This window comes from Dermacentor albipictus, chromosome 1, assembly GCF_038994185.2.
Source record: "Dermacentor albipictus isolate Rhodes 1998 colony chromosome 1, USDA_Dalb.pri_finalv2, whole genome shotgun sequence".
Taxonomy (NCBI): domain Eukaryota; kingdom Metazoa; phylum Arthropoda; class Arachnida; order Ixodida; family Ixodidae; genus Dermacentor; species Dermacentor albipictus.
In genome coordinates this window covers 181,227,984-181,249,262 of record NC_091821.1, presented here as the reverse complement: position 1 = coordinate 181,249,262, position 21,279 = coordinate 181,227,984, and the positions used below count along the sequence as shown (strand labels likewise).

General features: G+C 47.1%; 1 protein-coding gene and 1 long non-coding RNA gene across 2 annotated transcripts in view; one reads left to right on the top strand and one right to left on the bottom strand.

The window, feature by feature from the left end:
• The window catches only part of LOC139053080 (uncharacterized), a 90,671-nt gene extending 86,730 nt beyond the window's left edge, over positions 1-3,941 (bottom strand). Inside the window, exon 1 of the long non-coding RNA XR_011510211.1 lies at positions 3,744-3,941. This is a non-coding gene — a long non-coding RNA (uncharacterized lncRNA). The remainder of the gene's footprint in view (positions 1-3,743) is intronic.
• The window catches only part of cac (calcium voltage-gated channel subunit cacophony), a 618,385-nt gene that overhangs the window by 251,475 nt on the left and 345,631 nt on the right, over positions 1-21,279 (top strand). The window lies entirely within an intron of this gene.

The following is a 21,279-nucleotide window of genomic DNA, read 5'->3' as shown; positions in this document are numbered from 1 at the left end:
AATATCGCCCCCAACACATGCGTCTGTCACGGACGGCAGATAACTAGATGATGATTGTGATGATGGCATAGGTCTAAAGCACTCTGGAGTGTATGTGTGTGCCATATTCCGGAAGTCACTGGCCCGAGACGGCGTACTTGCGGGAGTATGCTTCCAGCAGGGTAGGACGTCTCTGCTCGGGCAAGCTGTGCATGGCTTGCGCACTTCTACCTTATTCACGGCGCTGCTGTATGGGCTAGGGGAGACTCGTTAGTTTTCTCACTCGGAATTTAAGGTGTGTCTTATCGCTCGCAGTCGCTCTTGCCTCGGCCGCACACTGAAAAGTGCCAGTAGCGGGGATCTGACCGTTCCATCTCGAAGCGCACATTCAGTGGCAAGCTCTTTGGCACCAGCGGTCTCTCGCAGATGGCACAAATGCATCACAGAGCGCTTTGACGAGTCTACAGTTGGTTGTTTGTGCCTGTTGGACAAGCCCAGGGCTTTTGGGGACGGCGAGCTAATAAAGAACATTAGCCTATTCGTATACGCTTCTATATTTGAGGAGTATCGGAAAACTGGAAATGCTGCTGTTAGCAACAATGCTGGCGGCGCCTTCACTTGACAATTCAACTGGACCCGTATTTACGGACCGTTCTTGCGCTAAACTTGTTCGTTAGATAAGGTGCCAGTCAATCCTGATGCTGGGCATACTATTAGAGAAAGCTGCCGGCCAACGGAAAATAGCACGTAGGCGAACGGAAGGCTTTGCGAATTCGGTCGTAAAAGGAACATGGGTCTAATTCGCAAAGGGCGCTCTGCTACCGTGCCTTAGCTAATATCTCCAGCGTCAGTATTGGCAGGCATTTGCTCTTAGCGTAAGAACGCTTTCTTTCTTTCTCTTTCTTTCTTTTTTTTTCATACGGGCCTATACAACTGCAATGACCGAGGCCCGCTTGCGGCTTCTACAGCAAAGGCGCTGTCAGCAATGATCATTAACATGTAGTGCCGTTTTGATTCCCTCCACGAGAACACTGATGAAACGCGTGAAATGCTTTCAGAGCCGTATGGCTGAAGAAGACGTCGTGAGGTGGGGATAAGAGCGCTGCCGCTGCCGGCTATGCGTCCGGCGTTCCGGTATTTTGTACGCAGTAACGGTCAGCCGCAAAAAATTTGCGAGGTGCGGGATTTCCTAGAAGCCTTCGCACATAGCCTCGAATTTAAAGTTTCGTTGTGTAGTCGCGATCTACTCAGTTATTCTTTAAATTAGAAGCAGAAACAGACCAGAACTCACATTTGTCGTGGAACTCGTGTCCCCAAAACATTCGTGGCCCACTGTGCGGAAGGTTAAACTCTATAATATTCAGTGGGCCTAATATTGCGCAATCGCTGGACAAATTTGAGATAATGTCGTTGTAGCATGCATAGGGCAGGCTTCCTCATGCGCTGCTATTTGGGTAGTGCATTTCTTGAAACCATATATTATTGCTACGTGAAAATAATCAGCAATCGGCAGTCATCTGTGTAGGGTGATTAAATCTTCGTCTTCCTTTTCTTACTGTGTCTCATTTTTTCCATGGCTTCCAGCGAACAACGCGATCTGTGGCAACGTTCTTGAAATTTCAGGGACAATGAAGGTGCGTGTGGACAAAGCCGCTGTGACGAAACTTAGGCGAGTTCCAGAACAAAACAAAAAAATATATGATGTTGTAAACATACACTTGCCACTGAAATTTGTTGGAAGTTGACCTGTGGAAGTATTTACCTATTACTTCAATCCCGTTGTCAATACCGGCCCAATTTTTGGAGCGAACCCGCTTGCGCTTGTCACAATATCTTATACCACGCGCATTAACTTTATTTTCGTCCAAAACAAAGCTTCGATTTATGTGACGAGGGCCGCTTCGTGCTGTCGGTACATTAGGGACTTTCTTCTCATCAGGAGATAGAGAAAAGTTTCTACGCACTCCGTGACCATTGCAGCGAAGCTGAAAAATTAATTAGTTTTTCTTTTGAGCAGCACATTTCATACGGAATACTCAGCTCATCGACTGTGAACCTTGAATATTACCGAGTAACCTGTAAGAAGAATCGTGAGCTAAGGCTCTATTGATTTTTCCCATTGTTACTATGTCCGATCGGTGACATTGTAACTTAAAATTTAATTCTGGGGTTTTACGTGCCGAAACTACCATCTGATTACGAGGCACATCGTAATGGGGGCTCCGAATTAACTTTTTGACCACGTGGGGTTCTTTAGCGTGCACCCAGTGCACAGTACGCGGGCATTTTAATGCGTAAGCATTCTTTGGCAAGTACCCTAAAAAATTTGGCCGTGACGCGAGAAGTGTAGTGGCTTGTATCAGCACAAAAGTGCGTAATTTGCGAAGTTAATACATCTAATAATTGAAATAATATATATGTAGATGATTGGTAGCTTTATAAGTGATAAGGAACAATAGAGACAAAAAAGTGACCGGAGAGAATACCCATAAAATCAAATTTATGCTTACCATTTAGGCATAGGGCTCCATAGAAAATGCATGGGGAAGCCTATAGTAGGGGTGCGCTAACTTGAAATGTGGGGGTGGATCAACTTGAAATATCGGGGTGGGCCAATCGAAATTTGGGGGTGGCCTAACTTGAAATTTGGCAGTAGGCCAACTTAAATTTGGTGGTGGGCCAACTGAAATTTGTCGGTGTAGTCATGCTTGCGCATCCTTAGACAACTCAAGTGGAGTTTCTGCATAATTTTTCGCATTTCGCCCCCATCGAAATGCGGCCGGGGTTTATTCCCGCGACCTCGCCCTCAGCAGCGCAAGGACACTAAGCATCCATGGCGGGTAGTGTACCTTCGGATTCTTTTGTGCACGGAAAAAAAGGACGAATAAAAAAAATGTTTTTCGCACGTCGGCCTGGGGGCAATCCTGTCCTTCGTCATTAGTTGTTTAATCTCAGTATCTATTCTTTTTCCACTAATTACCTCGTTGCGGCTAAGGGGCCATTCGTCTTTACTTGGCGGTTTTATATAATCGGGAGTCGCCTGATTAAGTATAGTTTAACGAATCTCCTGCAATATGATGCGCTGGATTCAAAGCGATATTAATTTCTTTCTTCATTTTTTTCAATTGTTTATCCGGAATTTATATATAGTAGCCATACGCTGCACTATGCTTCGTTCTGTGGGATCTGTAACGCTGGTTAATAAAAACTGATTAGTTTATTGACGGGTTCCAACATCCCTCAAATCAAAGAAAAACCTAGTAGAATTGAATCGGTTTGCTGTGACGCTGCAGTATGTTGTTGTTGTTGTTGTTGTTTACCCCTGTAGTAGGTGGACGCTATTCCTCTTTACTGATGGGGAAAAAGAAAGATGGCGTTCCAGAGGAGAGGGGAGAGATAAAGTGCAGGAAATGTCAGAAACACAAAGTATAGGGAAGCGGGCGGATTACATCCTACCTTCGATGATGTTTACTGCGGCAGAAACGTTTTCCATGGGAGATTCAAAGACCGCTTCTTTTGTACGTGTCGCACTGAAATCACCGCACACGCATACTTTATGGAATCGAGCCACGCACTATACCTCGTCCCACCGCCGATGCTTCGTTACAAAAAGGTCACATCGAGCACTTCTATTCACCTATTTGCAAGCTCAATGCAGCATCCATGTAGTGAAGACCTGATTCCATACGGGCTGCAGCTTTCGGGGGCCGCGTTTTATGCATGCCGCGCGCGATTCAAGGCTTGCAGAAGTTGGGCGTGCTCACCTCGCGCTATCGATTGATGCAAATACTCTCGGCGAATCGTGGGGCGTATCGCCGTTGCGTCGTTTGAGCGGAAGCAACCGTGAACTTCGACTACCGCACTCTCGTTGAACGTCACAGTGAGGAGAGACGGCCTGCGAGATCGCTCATAACCACAGCGCTTCCGAGCCAACGCGACCTGCAGCTGCCGTCACGGGCAGCCCGCACCGGCTGATCCGCGCGAGCTCAGCGTGCGGCGTTGGGAGCACGTTTCGTGATCGCCATAAAAATCGGGGAACGGCTCTTCCGCGTGACATGTAGCAAACCCTGGCGTAGTGATCTCTTGGTTGGCCGGAACGCAGTCATGCGCAAATGGGAGGCGAAAAAAAAAAACCCATGGAAACAGATTCGATCAATCGCCTCAAAAAGCAGAAGAAGAAGAAGAAGAAAAAGGCGTGCCCTTACAGCTTAATATGAACGTGAGGTACTGAAGTAAGCGTGTTTATCCTGCGGTCACTTGAACATGTCGCGCACGTAAAACGCACGTGAAGATTCGTATCAGCCTTGCTTATGTTCGCTAGTTCTTGGAGAGGTTTTCCTTGCTTCTGATCCAACTTGTGCTTGTCTATCAATCGATGCACAGTCCTAGTCCCTGGTATAGTGCACCATGTATATTTAATCCTCCTTGTCATCTGCACTAGCTCTCCACTTTTCACAAACAACTGCCTATTTCTCTTTCCGTGTTCCTTTCGTAGAAATTTACTGATTTTCACCATGCGCCTCACATTTCCCAAGGCCTTTCTCTTTTCTTTTATTTTCTTTTTCGGAAACAGGGGAGGGGTGGGGGTCTGGTTGCGATTATTCTTTCGCTTTGTTTTGTGTAGTGGTGGCCGACTTTTTTCACGACTCCTTGGCCTTGGATTTCGTTGCCGGTGATTGCTTCATTGTTGACCGCCACCCAATTCTCCTTCCACCACCCGCTCCCAGTCCTCCCCGCTCTCCATTCCCCAGTCACTTTCATCGCGCCTGACCTTGCTGCGACTAAATTATTTTGGGGCCCTCTTCACCTGGGATTCTGCCAGATGGAAAGCGCCCAGTGTGCGTACGCTGAGGAGGGTGTGTGTGTGTGTACGAGTGTGGGGGAGGGGAGGAGCAGGAGGTGCGTCGTAGTGAGGAGTATTACATATTACAGGGCGTAAAAAAAGTGGTTCCCGCAGCGCTGTGTAGAAAAGATGGGATGGACCTTGTGTTCTGACCTCCATCTGCACAATCAGTCACACAATTCCGCCGCCGCGCCTGCACTGATCTGCGCGCTCGGTTTTCATTGCTTTCGAACGGGGGTACAGATGGTGTTTTTCTGTTTGCAAACCATCTATCGACGGGCTGACCTTTAGGAAGTAAAATAACATGCTTAACCGACGGGACCAAAACAAGGAATCCCACGAGAAATGAGGCGAAGGTGGAAGCGTCTGCGAAGCCATCCCCATTTCTGGGCTCAATCGGTACGATCCCCCCCCCCCCACGTTCGAAGATAAACCTTGCGCCGCCCGCAGAAACTCCTTTCGTTCTTGTTTCGTGCTTGCTGCGCGCCCACTGATGCCTGAAGCAATAAGCGAGCGTTTCTGCCATCATGTCCCGGCTGCAGTGAAGACTATAGCGCACTGCCGCAGGACTTGGTAACTTCCACTAATGCTGAGCAAGTGTCTTGATTGTTATTCCCTTAGTAGTTTTTCTCCACGCATGTGTGTGTGTGTGTGTGTGTGTGTACGTACGCGTGTGTACGCGCGTGTGTGTACGTACGCGCGCGCGCGCGCGCGTTTGTGTGTGTGTGTGTGTGTTTGTGTGCATGTGTGTGTTTGTGTGTGTGTGTACGCGTGTGTGCGTGTGTGTGTGTGTGTACGTACGCGTGTGTGTGTTTGTGTGCATGTGTGTGCATGTGTGTGTGTGTGTGTGTGTGTGTGTGTGTGTGTGTGTGTGTGTGTGTGTGTGTGTGTGTGTGTGTGTGTGTGTGTGTGTGTGTGTGTGTGTGTGTGTGTGTGTGTGTGTGTGTGTGTGTGTGTGTGTGTGTGTGTGTGTGTGTGTGTGTGTGTGTGTGTGTGTGTGTGTGTGTGTGTGTGTGTGTGTGTGTGTGTGTGTGTGTGTGTGTGTGTGTGTGTGTGTGTGTGTGTGTGTGTGTGTGTGTGTGTGTGTGTGTGTGTGTGTGTGTGTGTGTGTGTGTGTGTGTGTGTGTGTGTGTGTGTGTGTGTGTGTGTGTGTGTGTGTGTGTGTGTGTGTGTGTGTGTGTGTGTGTGTGTGTGTGTGTGTGTGTGTGTGTGTGTGTGTGTGTGTGTGTGTGTGTGTGTGTGTGTGTGTGTGTGTGTGTGTGTGTGTGTGTGTGTGTGTGTGTGTGTGTGTGTGTGTGTGTGTGTGTGTGTGTGTGTGTGTGTGTGTGTGTGTGTGTGTGTGTGTGTGTGTGTGTGTGTGTGTGTGTGTGTGTGTGTGTGTGTGTGTGTGTGTGTGTGTGTGTGTGTGTGTGTGTGTGTGTGTGTGTGTGTGTGTGTGTGTGTGTGTGTGTGTGTGTGTGTGTGTGTGTGTGTGTGTGTGTGTGTGTGTGTGTGTGTGTGTGTGTGTGTGTGTGTGTGTGTGTGTGTGTGTGTGTGTGTGTGTGTGTGTGTGTGTGTGTGTGTGTTCCGACTGCGCGGAAGCTCAGCTTGATCACATTGCGGGAATACCAAAAGTTCAATGGCGCTATACAAACTATACTTACAAACTTGTCTTGTCATATGGGTTTCTGGTTATACACAATTACTTAAAGTTATTATGATTACTTTTTATTTAAATAGTTACTTAGAGCTTGTTTTTCTGGATTTTATCGCAATGGTTTAGCTGTTTATTTCCTTACTTGAACATATATATATTGACGCTCTGAAATACGCACCAGGTACTGCTTTGCCCCTTATGAAAGAAAAAGTAACATATGGTAACAGACTGTAGTTAATGCACACCAGTGAAAGAGCGATCAATTAATTGCACCGCGGTGAATCCACGCAGCTCTATATACACGTCATGCGAACGTTGAAAGTAATAACGCAAAAGGCAACAAGGACGCAATAACGCAAGAGATTCGCGTACAGAAGCGTTGCAAAGAGAACACAAAGTTGTATTTATGAAATGCCTTCAAAACTTGTCGTAAGAAAATAAAGATTAAACAAGAGTTTCCGGATATGGCCGTCTTAGCTTTGTTTTCTGATATAGAGTCTGTTTATCGACTATCTGGGCGATTTTCCTGTTTTTTTTTAAGGAAGTATGAAACTGCGCTTTAATGAGGGTCTTAGTTCTAAATGGTGATTACATTAGAGCACGAGTGGATATACGTTTTTGTTTGCATGCCCTTAATCTCGCTGTGTGTTTTCAACAGCGTACAATTCAGTGTAAATGAAATGTAATGAACAGCGAATGAGTATTCTTACGATGCTGGATTCACGAGTGACTGGAATGTTTAATTGAATTATTGGATGGATATGAAAGAAACAAGAGCATCTCTAACAATAATGAATTATTCTCAAGGATTAGGAGATGGCGTGCTGTGCTTGTGATTTAGACTGTTTATATGAACAGTGGTAGTACTTATACCCCATGTTTCAGTTCGTTTATTTTTTTCTGTCACAGTATTGCTTAATTAAAGGGACGTTGACGAACTACACACTCAGGAAAATAACACTCTCGAGGGTGGATTGGATGTCGAAATATCCCTATTGCACCCTTAATTTCACTGAAAATTCTGGAAATAGGTGTAGTAGTTGACAGAACGCCCTTAGTGCTTCCTTTGAATAATTTGTGCGTGCCAAAAGGGTGTTTCGTGAGAAAAAAAGTACATCTTACAGAACTTGCTGGTTCTCGGGCACAACATTTTCAAGCAAGTAAAAAGTCATGCTGGCTCATTTCCCAGTGGTTTGCGTCGAATCATTTTCCGAGCTTGGCATGCGGTCACAGTAGGTTATGGATGTCGTCTTACTTCTTCACGCACATGGTGTTCCCGGCGGTGAAGCGGAGAGACCGAGCTGCGTCTTTTATTTCCTTACCTGCCTTTCGATATTTGCCACCGGCTTAGTTTAAATTGTTTAGGCTTGGTGCGTTTTATTGATCTGCTGGCAAGCGTCATCGAATCAGTGCGTCGGTCACTCATAGTTGTTCGGTTGCATCTTCTTTCTGGCGTAGCATGGGCACCCGCGGAGCACGATGTACAGGAAGCCTCGCACTGTTTCATGCAGTATCAGTTGGAATCTGTTGCCGCTAAGAACACCTTTATTGCGGAGTTGGCGTGCCGAAGTCGTTATGTGGAAGGACGCAACCACTTTGTCCTCTTCTCTCCTTCCTGCCTTTCACATCTTGTTGCTAGCTTGCCTTCAATAGGTTCACCTCGCGGCCGATTTGCAGACAAATTAAGGCACTGAAGAGCGTGGCGTCAGCCTCTTGGAGCAGCTAGAGACGCTACTGCACTCTAAAGGTGCCGTATTTTTCTAACCGTGCTTGTATCGGCGGAGTGGTCGAGAGGTAACACTTCCGACTAGCAATCTTTAGGTCCGCAGTTAATATCCAAGCTGAACGTCTTCTTTTTTCTTTTTTTTTAATGACCATCTCGGAAAGCATCTCGGCATTACTTCGGCGGACGTCCAAAAAAACTAAGGTAGTGATATAATAAACTATATCGCTGTAAAAATAAACCAGTGTGCATTTCGACAAAACACGCATTGGGGAAAAGGGTGCCATTCTAAAAAGCTCACCCTTTCAAATGGGTCTATTAGTTCGCTGAAAAACCAACACTATGCACCAAAAACACCCCTAAATGTGCCATTTTTCTTAGTCTGTAGCGTTTGCATAGGTGGGGTCGTGCCTTAGTGGGAAGAGCATATTTTTGAGGGAGGAAGGTATGTACAACTCAGCACAAGCGCGCGTCTCGAATAAACATCGACGAAGAAATTTCGGCACTTCTGGTACTCGTATTCTTCAACGTGACGTCTCATCTCTATCCTGCGTATATTTTCCAAATGGTAGCAGTCAGTAGCAAGCAATGCAATCAGCAGCAGCAAAACACTGGTCTATACGTTAATTCTTACCAGTGGCAGGACATTAGAATTCGCACTGCAAAGCGATGTACAAAACCATGACTAAAATATAGAAGTAACGAACGTCCCCAAACCAGAAGGACCCAGTTGCCAAACTCCAGAGTTAAGTTGAGCAGACGCCGCGGCCGGCAGCAAGAGTCCCGCGCAGTGAATCGAACTTGGGTTGATTTGGAGCTCTACACGCTTGGTTCGCTTCGGGCCGTCTCTTGTTCTGAAACCAGGAAATGAGCGTAAGCTAGGCTTAAGAAAAGGAGTGCTCTCAGGAAACGAGGCTGAGGACGAAGTGAATGCGGTCAGCCGAAGACAAATCCAACAGCAAGAAATACAGCGCCACTCAGAAGGGCGCGTGAGAACGGCTACACTCGTCCCTTGTGTACTTGACTGAGCCAAGCGCGTTGAACCCGTCGTATTTGGCGGTACGCGCTTTGGTGACGCGGCACATGGATGAGTTGGCATCCAGCATGAAGTCCCCCCCCCCTCCCCCCCCAACAAAACATAGAGGGGGGGGGGGTGAGCGCCAGTGCTGTTTCTCGCTAATACCGTGCATCGCCATGTGACGCTATTGCTTATGTCAGCCAATCGGGGACGAAATCAAGAATGTGTTTGCTCTTGAGGACGGTTTACGATCGGCTTACGTCTTGCTAGCAGTAAATCACTCACTATAGTGACTTGCGCACGCAAAGCGTCGGACAAAGCGCGAGCCGTTTTACAGCGGAGCAGTATACGTCTACCCTCCCATGCATTATTCACTGTCCGTGCCTGAAAGCGCCCGCGCCCTCTATGAGGAGGCAAAGCAAACCAGTAAGGCATGTCCTCACACCTGATGTAGCAAGAAGAAAGCTAAGAAGCCACCCAGTACATAGTTTCATACAATAATTACTAGAGGGAGCTCTTGCGCTAGTGCACACGGGAGCGGTTCAGCCAGCATGGGAAATATGGGAATTAATTTCGCCTAAACTTCGTCCGATGGCTTTAAACGTCTCTTCGACTTTGTAAATTCGTCATTTGCAACGAAGTACGGTGTAATAAGTAATAACATAAACATTAATAATATCATGCGCCCGCTGTTTTCGAATACCGGACCTCTGGCACAGAGGCCCGACATTTAAACGATTATACCACGGACGCTTTTTTTTTTCTCTCTCATGCATCGACAAGCGGCATAGAACGCCGCTTGCGAACATGCGAACAAGCCAGCTTCTTGAGACGATTATCGCGTTTCAATTTGGACACCTCGACAGGTTAAGCCGCTATTAGTAGCGATTGTTCGTGTTCGCAGAGTATTCTACAGACGCGGAAAGGAAAAGCCTCAAAATAACTAAACTCGTACATTCAGTGGTGTGCTTTGCCTTTCTTACAGCTCCGCTGGAAGCCCCCATTCACAGAGTGGAATGGCTGTGATTTCTTCAGAAGCCGCGTGAACTAAGGTATTCAATATCAGAACCGGTATTCACGAAGCTTTTCGTTCGTAATTGTTATGATTATTTTTCTTTTCATCCGTAGGCCACCCTCACTAATACTATGTTCTCCGTCAGCACTGGCCGGCGTCAGTTATTGCGCAATGATCTAACGTATGCGAGCCGCTTCCTGGCTACGGGCCCTCATCCGTTGACATTATACTTGTCGCTTCGTAAATATACTGCACGGTTTTACCGAGGCGCAGTGCAGGCGAAGCGTCGTGCAAGATCGCCAGCTGGCCGCAGCGCGAGAGACCGCAGGCCGAATTAGCGTTGCCGAGTGCACAGACCAGCCCTGCGTGAACTGCACCGGTCTGCGTGATATGGGCGCAACAGCCTGTTGCCGACGGGAATCCCTCGATGAGAATGCGGCAGGCACAAAAGACCTGACCTCTCGCTCCCGACGTGCGGCAGAGCGCCGTAATGAACGTGATGACAAATTTAGCAGAAAGGCGGGCGCTAACACGCGCAACGGCAGCGGGCACGCTTTTTTTTGTGTGTGTGTCACGTGTTACAGGCGACGGGATGGCAGCGCTTCCCGTGTCGCGTCTATTGTGATGACGGGGCCTGTTCCGATGTTTTTGTCTCTCTTCGCTGGGACAGGGCAAAGACTTCTCTGTCAGAAACCGTCGACCGGCGTTAGTGGAGATAGTTCAGCCCTCGATACTATCGGCGCACTTATTAAAAGCGCTAAATCTTGGACAACGGGCCAGTGTGTTTGTGTTTGTGTTTTCGTCGTTGTTAACGTAGAAAACAATGCGCGTTCTTCTTTCCTTTTTCTACCTCTCTTTTGCAAATGGAGTTTTGTAATATTGGCCCCCGTTTTTATGCGAAGCATATTACGAGAGCTCAACCCAGCTCCTCAGGCGCGGCGGTGTCGCCTTGAAACCACGTGACACCGTGACGTCACGACAGAGGAGAAGTGGCTTTGGCTCAACTCTTGCAAGACGGGCTGGGTGGGAATCGAACCAGGGTCTCCGGAGTGTGGGACGGAGACGCTACCACTGAGCCACGAGTACGATGCTTCAAAGCGGTACAAAAGCGCCTCTAGTGAATGCGGTGTTGCCTTAGAAACGAGCTGTTTCTAAGGCTTGTGTCTCTTGCTCAGGCGCACATTTCGTTGCCGCGCCGAACGCTGCTTTGCTCGACGCTCACCGCGTCCAATGCGGGGCGCGTAGTCGCTGCCCTGTAGCCCATTGTCTTACACCCCTTGGCGGGTCGACGGGAACGCTGTCGCGTTCCACTCTTGAAGGCGAAGCAGTAATGCATGAGTTGTTTCTTCGTCTAGCCGAACCAAATATAGCCAAGCAACAGCAGTTCACCAGGCTAAACAGTGGTTCAACAACTAAAATAAAGGCTAGTATGCTTCGCATCCTGGGCTTAACCTTACCTAAGCCACAGCCATTTTTTTCTTTGACTCAATGTATGAATACCTCATTTTCTCTCTCTCTCTCTCTCTCTTTATCCGGATGAGTTCCTTACGTAAGCTCTTATACAACAACAGCTATACGACCATAGCGAAACGTGCCTGTCCCCATTTAGCAACATAAACGGCGCTCAAGTGGCGGCAGTATTTCTCCCGTTCGTTGCTGTTATATAAGCCAAGTCATTCTATGACGTTTTGTCAATGGTATACGGTTTGTTGTAATCTATAAACTCCGAGAGGCTCTGCAAGCAGCTCAGCATGCACTACACCTGCTATACGCGCTGATGATGCAGGGAGTTGTACGCACGGAACTTCGCTCACTGGCTTCACGATGTGCATTTTCTTGCGCGCTGATTCTGTCTCGCACTAAGGTGCGTTTATAATTCGAATCTTGCTTCCGATCATCATCTCAAATTATTTTAGGCAGCCTTTGAGAGTGCCCTTTTCTCACTCTCCCAAGAAGTGGGCAAAAGTTACCGTTAACTTCCCATCCTTTCTTTCGACCGTGTGCAAGTTTTGTCTGTGATGTGGGTAGCAGTAACAGCATTTATGCGGGATATAGGCGTCAATGAGGCTCTGTAAACAGCTTTTGTGTGAGTGCATTTGTGATAGTGCACGTGCTTAGTGTATGTACCTGCGTGTGTGCGTGTGTGTGTGTCAATATCACTTCGTTTCTTTCATCCTTCACCATCTGAACTGGAATAGCAAGCCAGGAATGTCGCTAGGCTAACTTCCTATATCATTAAACTGTCTCTCTCTGTGCAGTAATGCCATCGTGCATCCCTAATTCTTCTTCTTATTATTATTATTATTTGTTTTGAACACATATGCACATATATACACTTAACAAGAAAGGGAAAGCGAGGAGCAGGCTGGCAACTGCCACCGGAAGGGGCACAACGCCTGCCTACTCTTCTGAAGGGAGGTGACAGCAACACAAAAATGGAAGTTAGGAAGGAAGGGAGGAAAGAGGAAGAGAAGAACAACAGGACAACGCCACAGTTCAAACTTTATCTCTAGTAAAAAGGGTGGTGACAACGAGTTGGGTCTCTCTTAAATGTCTAGTGATGACAGGAAATAGGTACTACGCAATAATTTTTGCCACTAACGTGCACCCTGCTTTTTTTTCGCTCTGTATGCGCTCTACACCTAGAAGCTACAACTTATCCATCTGACTGGATAGATATTTCTTGTAATGTTTGCCTTTCTTTCTTTCTCTTTCTTTCTTTCTTTCTTTCTTTCTTTGTTTCTTTCTTTCTTTCTTTCTTTCTTTCTTTCTTTCCTTCTTTCTTTCTTTCTTTCTTTCTAAGTTTGTTTGTTTGTTTGGTTGGTTGGTTGGTTTCTTTATTGATCTGTTTTGCCTTGTTTACAATACGCACGTTATGAGGTTACTCCCTTAATTAATACAAGCGCTCTCATCATCATCATAATCAGCCTGGTAACGCCCACTGCAGGGCAAAAGCCTCTCCCATACTTCTCCAACTACCCTGGTCATGTACTAATTGTGGTCATGTTGTCCCTGCAAACTTCTTAATCTCATCCGCCCACCTGACTTTCTGTCCGCCCCCCCCCCCCCTGCTACGCTTCCCGTCCCTTGGAATCCAGTCCGTAACCCTTAATGACCATCGGTTACCTTCCCTCCTGATTACATGTCCTGCCCATGCCCCATTTCTTTTTCTTGATTTCAACTGTGATGCCATTAACTAGCGTTTCTTCCGTTACCCAATCTGCTCTTTTCTTATCCCTTAACGTTACACCCATAATTCTTCTTTCCATATCCCGTTGCCTCGTCCTCAATTTAAGTAGAACACTTTTCGAAAGCCTCCATTTGTCTGCCCCGTACGTGAGCACTGGTAAGACACAGCTGTTATACACTTTTCTCTTGACGAATAATGGCAGCCTGCTGTTCATGATCTGAAAATGCCTCCCAAACGCACCCTAGCCCATTCTTATTCTGATTATTTCAATCTCATGATCCAGATCCGCGGTCACTACCTGCTCTAAGTAGATTATTCCCTTACCACTTCCAGTGCCTGGCTACCTATCGTAAACTGCTGTTCTCCGAGACTTTTAAACATTACTTTAGTTTTCTGCAGATTAATTTTTTAGACCCACCTTTCTGCTTTGCCTCTCCAGGTCAGTGAGCATGCATTGCAATTGGTCCCCTGAGTTACTAAGCAAGGCAATATCATCAGCGAATGGCAAGTTACTAAGGTATTCTCCATTAACTCTTATCCCCAATTCTTCCCACTCCAGGTCTCTGAATACCTCCTGTAAACACGCTGTGAGTAGCATATGAGAGATCGTATCTTCCTGCCTGACGCCTTTCTTTATTGGGATTATGCTGCTTTCTTTGTGGAGGACTACGGTGGCTGTGGAGCCGCTATAGATTTCTTTCAGTATGTTTACATATGGCTCGTCTACACCCTGATTCCGTGATGCCTCCATGACTGCTGAGGTTTCCACTGAATCAAACGCTTTTTCGTAATCAATGAAAGCTATATATAAGGGTTGGTTATATTCCGCACATTTCTCTATCACCGGACTGATAGTGTGAATATGGTGTATTGTTGTGTAGCCTTTACGGAATCCTGCCTGGTCCTTTGGTTGACAGAAGTCTAAGGTGTTCCTGATTCTATTTGCGATTACTTAGTAAATACTTTGTAGGCAACGGACAGTAAGCTGATCGGTCTATAATTTTTCAAGTCGTTGGCGTCCCTTTTCTTATGGATTAGGATTATGTTAGCGTTCGTCCAAGGTTCCGGTACGCTCGAGGTCATGAGGCATTGTGTATATAGGGTGGCCAGTCTTTCTAGAATAATCTGCCCACCATCCTTCAACAAATCTGCTGCTACCTGATTCTCCCCAGCTGCTTTCCACTTTTGCATAGCTCCCAAGGCGTTCTTTACTTCTTCCGGCGTTACTTGTGAGATTTCAAATTCCTCTAGACTATTCTCTCTCACATTATCTTCGTGGGTGCCACTGGTACTGTATAAATCTCTATAGAACTCCTCAGCCACTTGAACTATCTCTTCCATATTAGTAATAATATTGCCAGCTTTGTCTCATAACGCATGCATCTGATTCTTGCCTATTCCTAGTTTCTGCTTCACTGCTTTTAGGCTTCGTCCGTTCCTGAGACCATGTTCAATTCTGTCCATATTATACTTCCTTATGTCTGCTGTCTTACGCTTGTTGATTAACTTCGAAAGTTCTGCCAGTTCTATTCTAGCTGTAGGGTTAGAGGCTTTCATACATTGGCGTTTCTTGACCAGATCTTTCGTCTCCTGGGATAGCTTACTGGTATCCTGTCTAATGGAGTTACCACCGATTTCTATTGCACACTCCTTAATGATACCCATAGGATTGTCGTTCATTGCTTCAACACTAAGGTCCTCTTCCTGAGTTAAAGCTGAATACCTGTTGTGTAGCTTGATCCGGAATTCCTCTATTTTCCGTCGTGCTGCTAACTCATTGATATGCTTGTTATGTACCAGTTTCTTCTGTTCCCTCCTCAGGTCTAGGCTAATTCGAATTCTTACCATCCTATGGTCACTGCAGCACACCTTGCCGAGCATGTCCACATCTTGTATGATGCCAGGGCTAGCGCAGAGTATGGAGTCTATTTCATTTCTAGTCTCGCCATTCGGGCTCCTCCACGTCCACTTTCGTCTATCCCGCTTGCGGAAGAAGGTATTCATTATCCGCGCATTATTCCGTTCTGCAAACTTTACTAATAACTCTCCCCTGCTATTCCTAGAGCATATATGCCATATTCCCCCACTGACTTGTCTCCAGCTTGCTTCTTGCCTACCTTGGCATTGAAGTCGCCCATCAGTATAGTGTATTTTGTATAGGCTGAAGCTGTGGATTGCAAAAACAAACAGCGCCAGTAGTCACAATGCTTTTCGTTCGTTAGTGCTCTTTGCCATTGGCCAGCAGCTTTCGCTAATAATATGTCTAGCGTCCCAATTAGCTGGAATTTTTTATTACGAACAAGTATAAGTGCTTTTTGTGAATACGGAGCTAGGTTTCATATTCACAAAGCAGTTCTTACGCCTTCAACTGTTTCTAAAAGTAGATGCCGGCGGATCGTTGTTCTTTTGTTGGACATATTATTAGCGAAGGCGGCGAGCCACTGGGAGACGGCACTTAGGAACGAAAAGCTTTGTGAAGCCGCTTGTCGTTTGTAAGAACTGTTTATAATTGGCCGGCCCCTTGCCTAATAATAAGTTCCTTATCATGATTTGCTGGTGCCTTTTCCTGCGAAGCGCTTCTATCGCACAAACTGCTTAGTTCATTCTATAACAATTTTTTTACATTTTTAATTCATTTTGCCCTTCGTCGTTCGCTCTTACGAAGCGGCACCTCTACTGTCGCTGTGATCGGCCGCTCGCCGCGGCGAATGACTAAACAGAGTAGGAGGAAAACAATCATTACAAAATGCGGCCCCGGGATTGTTTCTGCTACCATTTCTGCTACGACTGGCGCGTTTTAAACTCATGATACCAGTTGAGAACGGGTGCTCCGGGTTGAACACACAAACCCTCTAATAAAATTTATAATTCGACACAAAACCTCTTACTTAAACATTGTTTTGTAATGGTCATCATAGTCTCGACTGCGTTATTACAATTTTTCGTTCTTTGGTCCCAACGGTGGCATTTTTCAGCTTCATTATTGTCGCTCCAAAGTTCACTTACTACCTTTATTCACTTACAAAGTATCACTACTTGTTTCTTGGAAAGTTTGTTGATGTACTTCTTACGGTGGAAACGACGCCAAACGATGCGGAAAAACTATACCGGACACTCTTTCCTGTCCGGAAATTTTTTCCACATGGTTTCGCATCTTTTCCACCGTAATATTTCTCCTCTTACATAACGCTCCCTCTTTTAATGAGTGGATAAGCAAAGCGCTCGGCTGAGAAATCGGGCCCGTATTCATGAAGCACTTCTTGCGGGCTAGAGCGCTTCGTAAGAAAAAGTACCAGCCAATAGGGGCAGTGAGTACATTATTAGCTAATGCGGTCGATCAATGACAAGCAGCTCTTGCGAACAAAAATGCTCCGCGAATACGGTTTCTTGTGAGTGTGCTTGACAAGTATGGCGTCCCCCAGGCAGCTGTATTTCGCACCGTCGCAACCCCATCCACCGCTGCAGTGCTTGTGCTTAAGCGACAGCGATGTTGTATTATGCATGTGGGGGCGAAGAGAGGACATGGTGCCTCTGCGAGCGGCTAGTGACTCATTGAGAGGAAACGCCTGGTCTGCGTCTGACCTTACGATGACCAGCGGTTCTTTCTCAGAACTTATCCTGTTCAGTTAGAATGGAAGTTTTGAGAAAATGCGTAGTCATGGCCGTCATTTATCGTTGCTGATCATGAAGATTATCGGGGCAAGGAAGCCTGTTCACGCATGTTGCTTTTCTTTCGCGCTTTTATAGCATATGGGAAGGAGTAACCGGATACACTTACAGGTGGCACGAACACCCGAGAGTAATGTAGCATGACTACATTATTTTTTAATCTTAGAGAGAGGAGGAGGGTGTCAGAGGGAAGAGCACGTCTCAGGCACAGAATACGTAATACTTTACATTGAAATTTGGGCAATGTTGACCATCCGGTTCCAGTCATTTTGCACAAGTTCGTTAAAATATTGCCAATAACGTTTTGTCCGATTTCGATCTATTTACACAGTAAGAAAAATCTACGCCATGGGTCAAGCCTAAAATTGCATCTGCAGAGCTTCTCTACAATTACCACTTAAAGAAGATGCCATATCTGCGCTATGGCGCTCTGTTTCCAAATGTCATGTGAAACTTAATGCTTAATAAGACTTTTAATTTTACTCAATCATTATTGTTTATGCATCTGCAGTTTATGAAGTTTCTCTTCCGAAATCGTGCAACAGCACTAATTTGCGAGATATAACGAATAAAATGTGAGATATAACGAATAAACAACGGCTTCCTTGTATTCGAAGGGTTGTTGTTTATCTCACCAGCAACGTCGGAACGATCCCTGTGATTCCAGAAACATTTGAGTTACATTAGAATCAAGTTCCAAACACGGTGAGTATAATTAGGCGATGGAGGCAGGGGTTTAGGAGATTTATTGCTGTTTGCCTTCGTCTTGGTAATATTACCTCGTTTAAACACCGCGTGGGCCATGCTGTGCTTCTTAGCCTTCTTAAAACGAGTTTCATCGTGCTTTTCCACCGAGGCGAGTGCGCACAGTAGCATCTATCAATGCAGAACGTGCCTCCAGTGTGATTTACCTGACGATGTTATGTTAATTCGTGGTTATTATTTTCTTTTTTTATTTATCTTGCGTTATATGTTCATGCTGTAGAGGCATGTTTTATGGAGCAATTTTGCAGAGAATTTGGCTTACATTGTGCGCTACCTAGAAAATTTTTTCTAGTGAAGAAGTTGGGCTGGTAGCCACTATATTGCTGTTAGCCTTACAGAAGAAGGTCGGCGTCATGTTTCAAATTTATGAATGGGGAACTCTCTGGAGCAATTTATTCCCATGTATCTTTCGCGACGTTAATGAATCTCTGTCACTTTGACTTAATTTATTTTGTGGATGCAGATTCTCCACTCTTCCTGCGCGTAAAAAAAATGGTAGCTTATCTTTTGAACTTTGGGCAAAGAGATGGCCTTCATCACTCACTTGTTTTTGCAGAGGCGGCAAGTAGGTTTACTTAGCATGAGCGCGGGAAATGTTCGCCCTCGAGGGCGGAGCTCGGCAACAGTGTTTTCATTCCGTGGTCGCTCAGTATCGCAGGGCACGTGCGGCTAATTTTCACTTGAAAGCTAATTAGGTGTTGATTCTGTACCTGGCACTTCAGCTGGCTTTGTTAAACGCCGGCTTTGTCTACGACGGTGGGGCACATTTCTCTCGCCCCCTAATTGCTTCTTTGAGCGTTCCGCGTGCCTGACGGCTCCTGTTGAAGACGGCCCAGGCGATTAGGCCCCCTTGCCGCCCGTAACTGCGGTGGTGGTAGGCGGCTGCCTTATCGCTTCGCCAGCCGGTGGCGTCCATTAATGCTGCATGCACTCGCCGTGCCCGGGACGGGCCGTTCGTTGGACCGGTGGCTGGCGAGAGGCAGTGTCTCTCCGGGCGTTTATACGGCCGGGCACTTGTTGCCGTCTTGAGCGCCAGGAGGGGTGCTCGAACAAGGGAGCCAATGGGCGCCGCGCGCGCTTCCAGTGCGCAGTCGCACCGGGACCGCGACCGGAGCGCCGTGCGCGCCCCGTGCGCGCGCGCTCTCCGCGCGCCCCGCCACTGCTTCGACCAGCGCGCCGGTGTGCCGACTGCCAGCCGCTGGCGCTCGCGCGACGCTCCCGGTGGGGGACATGGACGCCTCATGAAAAATCAAGCGCCGTGGTGGCACAGCTGACGGACGAGCCGTTAGCAATGGCCTCGTGAGACTCGGCCGCTCGCGCGCGCTTTCTGCCACGTGCCCCCACCCACTGCCACGGACCATGCTACGCTCGTACAGCGTGCGCGTCAAGCGGCGCGCCCGCGACAACAGCTTCCGTCGCGGCGGGGCCGCGTGGCGCGAGGCACATGGCTCTGTGACGCGACGCAATGCACCGCAGAGGCCCGCCGGCATGCTGGCCCTGCCGGGGTCTCCCGAAGCGGACGCCAAGCTCAGAAGGCCCCCGCCGCCTCCTCCGGCCATCAAGTAAGCCCGCGTGTGCAGTGCAGGCAGAGCCTGCTCTCTCTGGGGAGCGGGCTCTGCCAGCGGCTGGGGGTAATGGCAACGACCCTTCGTCGTTCTCACTCGCGACCAACGTTCACGGCATCTCAAATCAAGCTTTTTTTTTTCTTTTGATTCACAGTTGTAATGTTTCTCCTTTGACATGCGCGTGCTGCACGGGGTATTCAAATGCCATCTTTCTGTCCAGTTTCACTGAAGGTATAATGCACCTCTCACAACCAGGACCAAAATAAACGAAAGGCTAGGAACGTGCATCTGCAGCTCAAGTGTCGCTGAGCCACGCTGATGCACGACGGAATAAAAAGCGAGCAGTCACCTTAATTGTGCGCAACTCACAGTGTGTTTTCCTCACAGGCGGTCGTCAGTCAGGAATGAAGAGCGAAAGACAGTGACTGGACTGCTGGAGATCTCCGTTCTAACTTTTTCCCATATGCGGTGTTTACAAAAGAAAATGTGTTTGAACTGCCTAGCTCGGAGCAAACGCTGCTACACTACACTACACTCCATCCACCTGTGGCATGACGTGCCAATGTGCGAATCTCGTGTGTGCGACGTACCTCCGCGAAGTTGCTACGAGATTACGCCGAGAAAGCCGCGAAGAGTTCGCATTCGCAAGAATTTGCGGAAAACGTTCTCGTTGCGCTCAGTGCAGCAGTTGATGTTATAGTTGGTACACTGATCCAGGATTTTAGGGCGGGGGGGGGGGGGAATAGCATAGGTGTCTGGTAGTTCTGACGCAGTGCTGTGAATGCACGTATGTGCAAGCAGCGCTGAGGTCTATCAAGCGAAATGCACTTCGAAATGGCTGCGAAGACGCAAATTTTTGAGAAGTGTGCGAATATATCGATCTTTGAGACCGAATCGAATACGAATCGAATAGTGTCGGAAGTGAACCGAATGGAATCGAATACCTTTCGAGTAGTTTTCGAATAATAATTAGTCGTTACGACAATTAGCGTAAAGGGACGCTCACAGCCTAGTATTCTCAAGGTTACCAGGTTTCTGTCATTACATTGGGCTTAATGAAGCCCTGTTTATTCAAAGCAGAAATACAGCTTTAGGCACAAACAAGTAGTTTCTTCGCCTGCACATGGGCTCTTCAGAAAGTGCTAATGGTCGCTGTACAGCCTGTAAAATTTGTCTACCTAAGTGACGTAGTTGTTCCACTACCCAAATTCTCATGTTCTATGTCGATGCTGTGGCCGTGGGGGTGAAAATTTACCGTACTTTTTCTCTAATATTTTGTTTATTTGAGTGCAGTTGACGTTTTGAAATATTCGAAAAGTATTCGAAAAATATTCGCACTTACGAAAAGTGACCATGCGATTCGTTATTCGAAAGTTTCCGATATTCGCGCTCCCCTAAAATTTTTCGGTGTATAGGAACAGAAGGAGACAGGCGTTTCGACGAGGGATGTCGCAAGAACACCTTCCGGCCGAATCATCACAATATACCCCGCGCGCCTTATCCAGCTCTAAAGCTTTGCAATCATCCTGAGGAGAGAAATGAAGGCACGGGGCAAGAGAAATAAAGTACACAAGTAATAATGTACATCAACAGCACTTGTTCGTGTGCAGAAATATAACTCGCCGCTAGATAGAGCTGCAGGTGGTGGCACCGTTGGCGCATTAGTGTGGATTGGCGCGTCAGCTGCGCGCACGGGAACGCCCACGGCTGCGCTTCGGTCTGAGTGGGTTAGGCCAATTTTCTAGCAATGAAACGAGCTTACTTCAAGCGAATTGTCCTGCAATGTCACATGTCTGGATAAGAAGAGCGATGGGCGCTTCAATTCAACGTGCGAGAGGGAAGAGATAAAGAACAGGGAGGAAAGTTAACCAGGCCG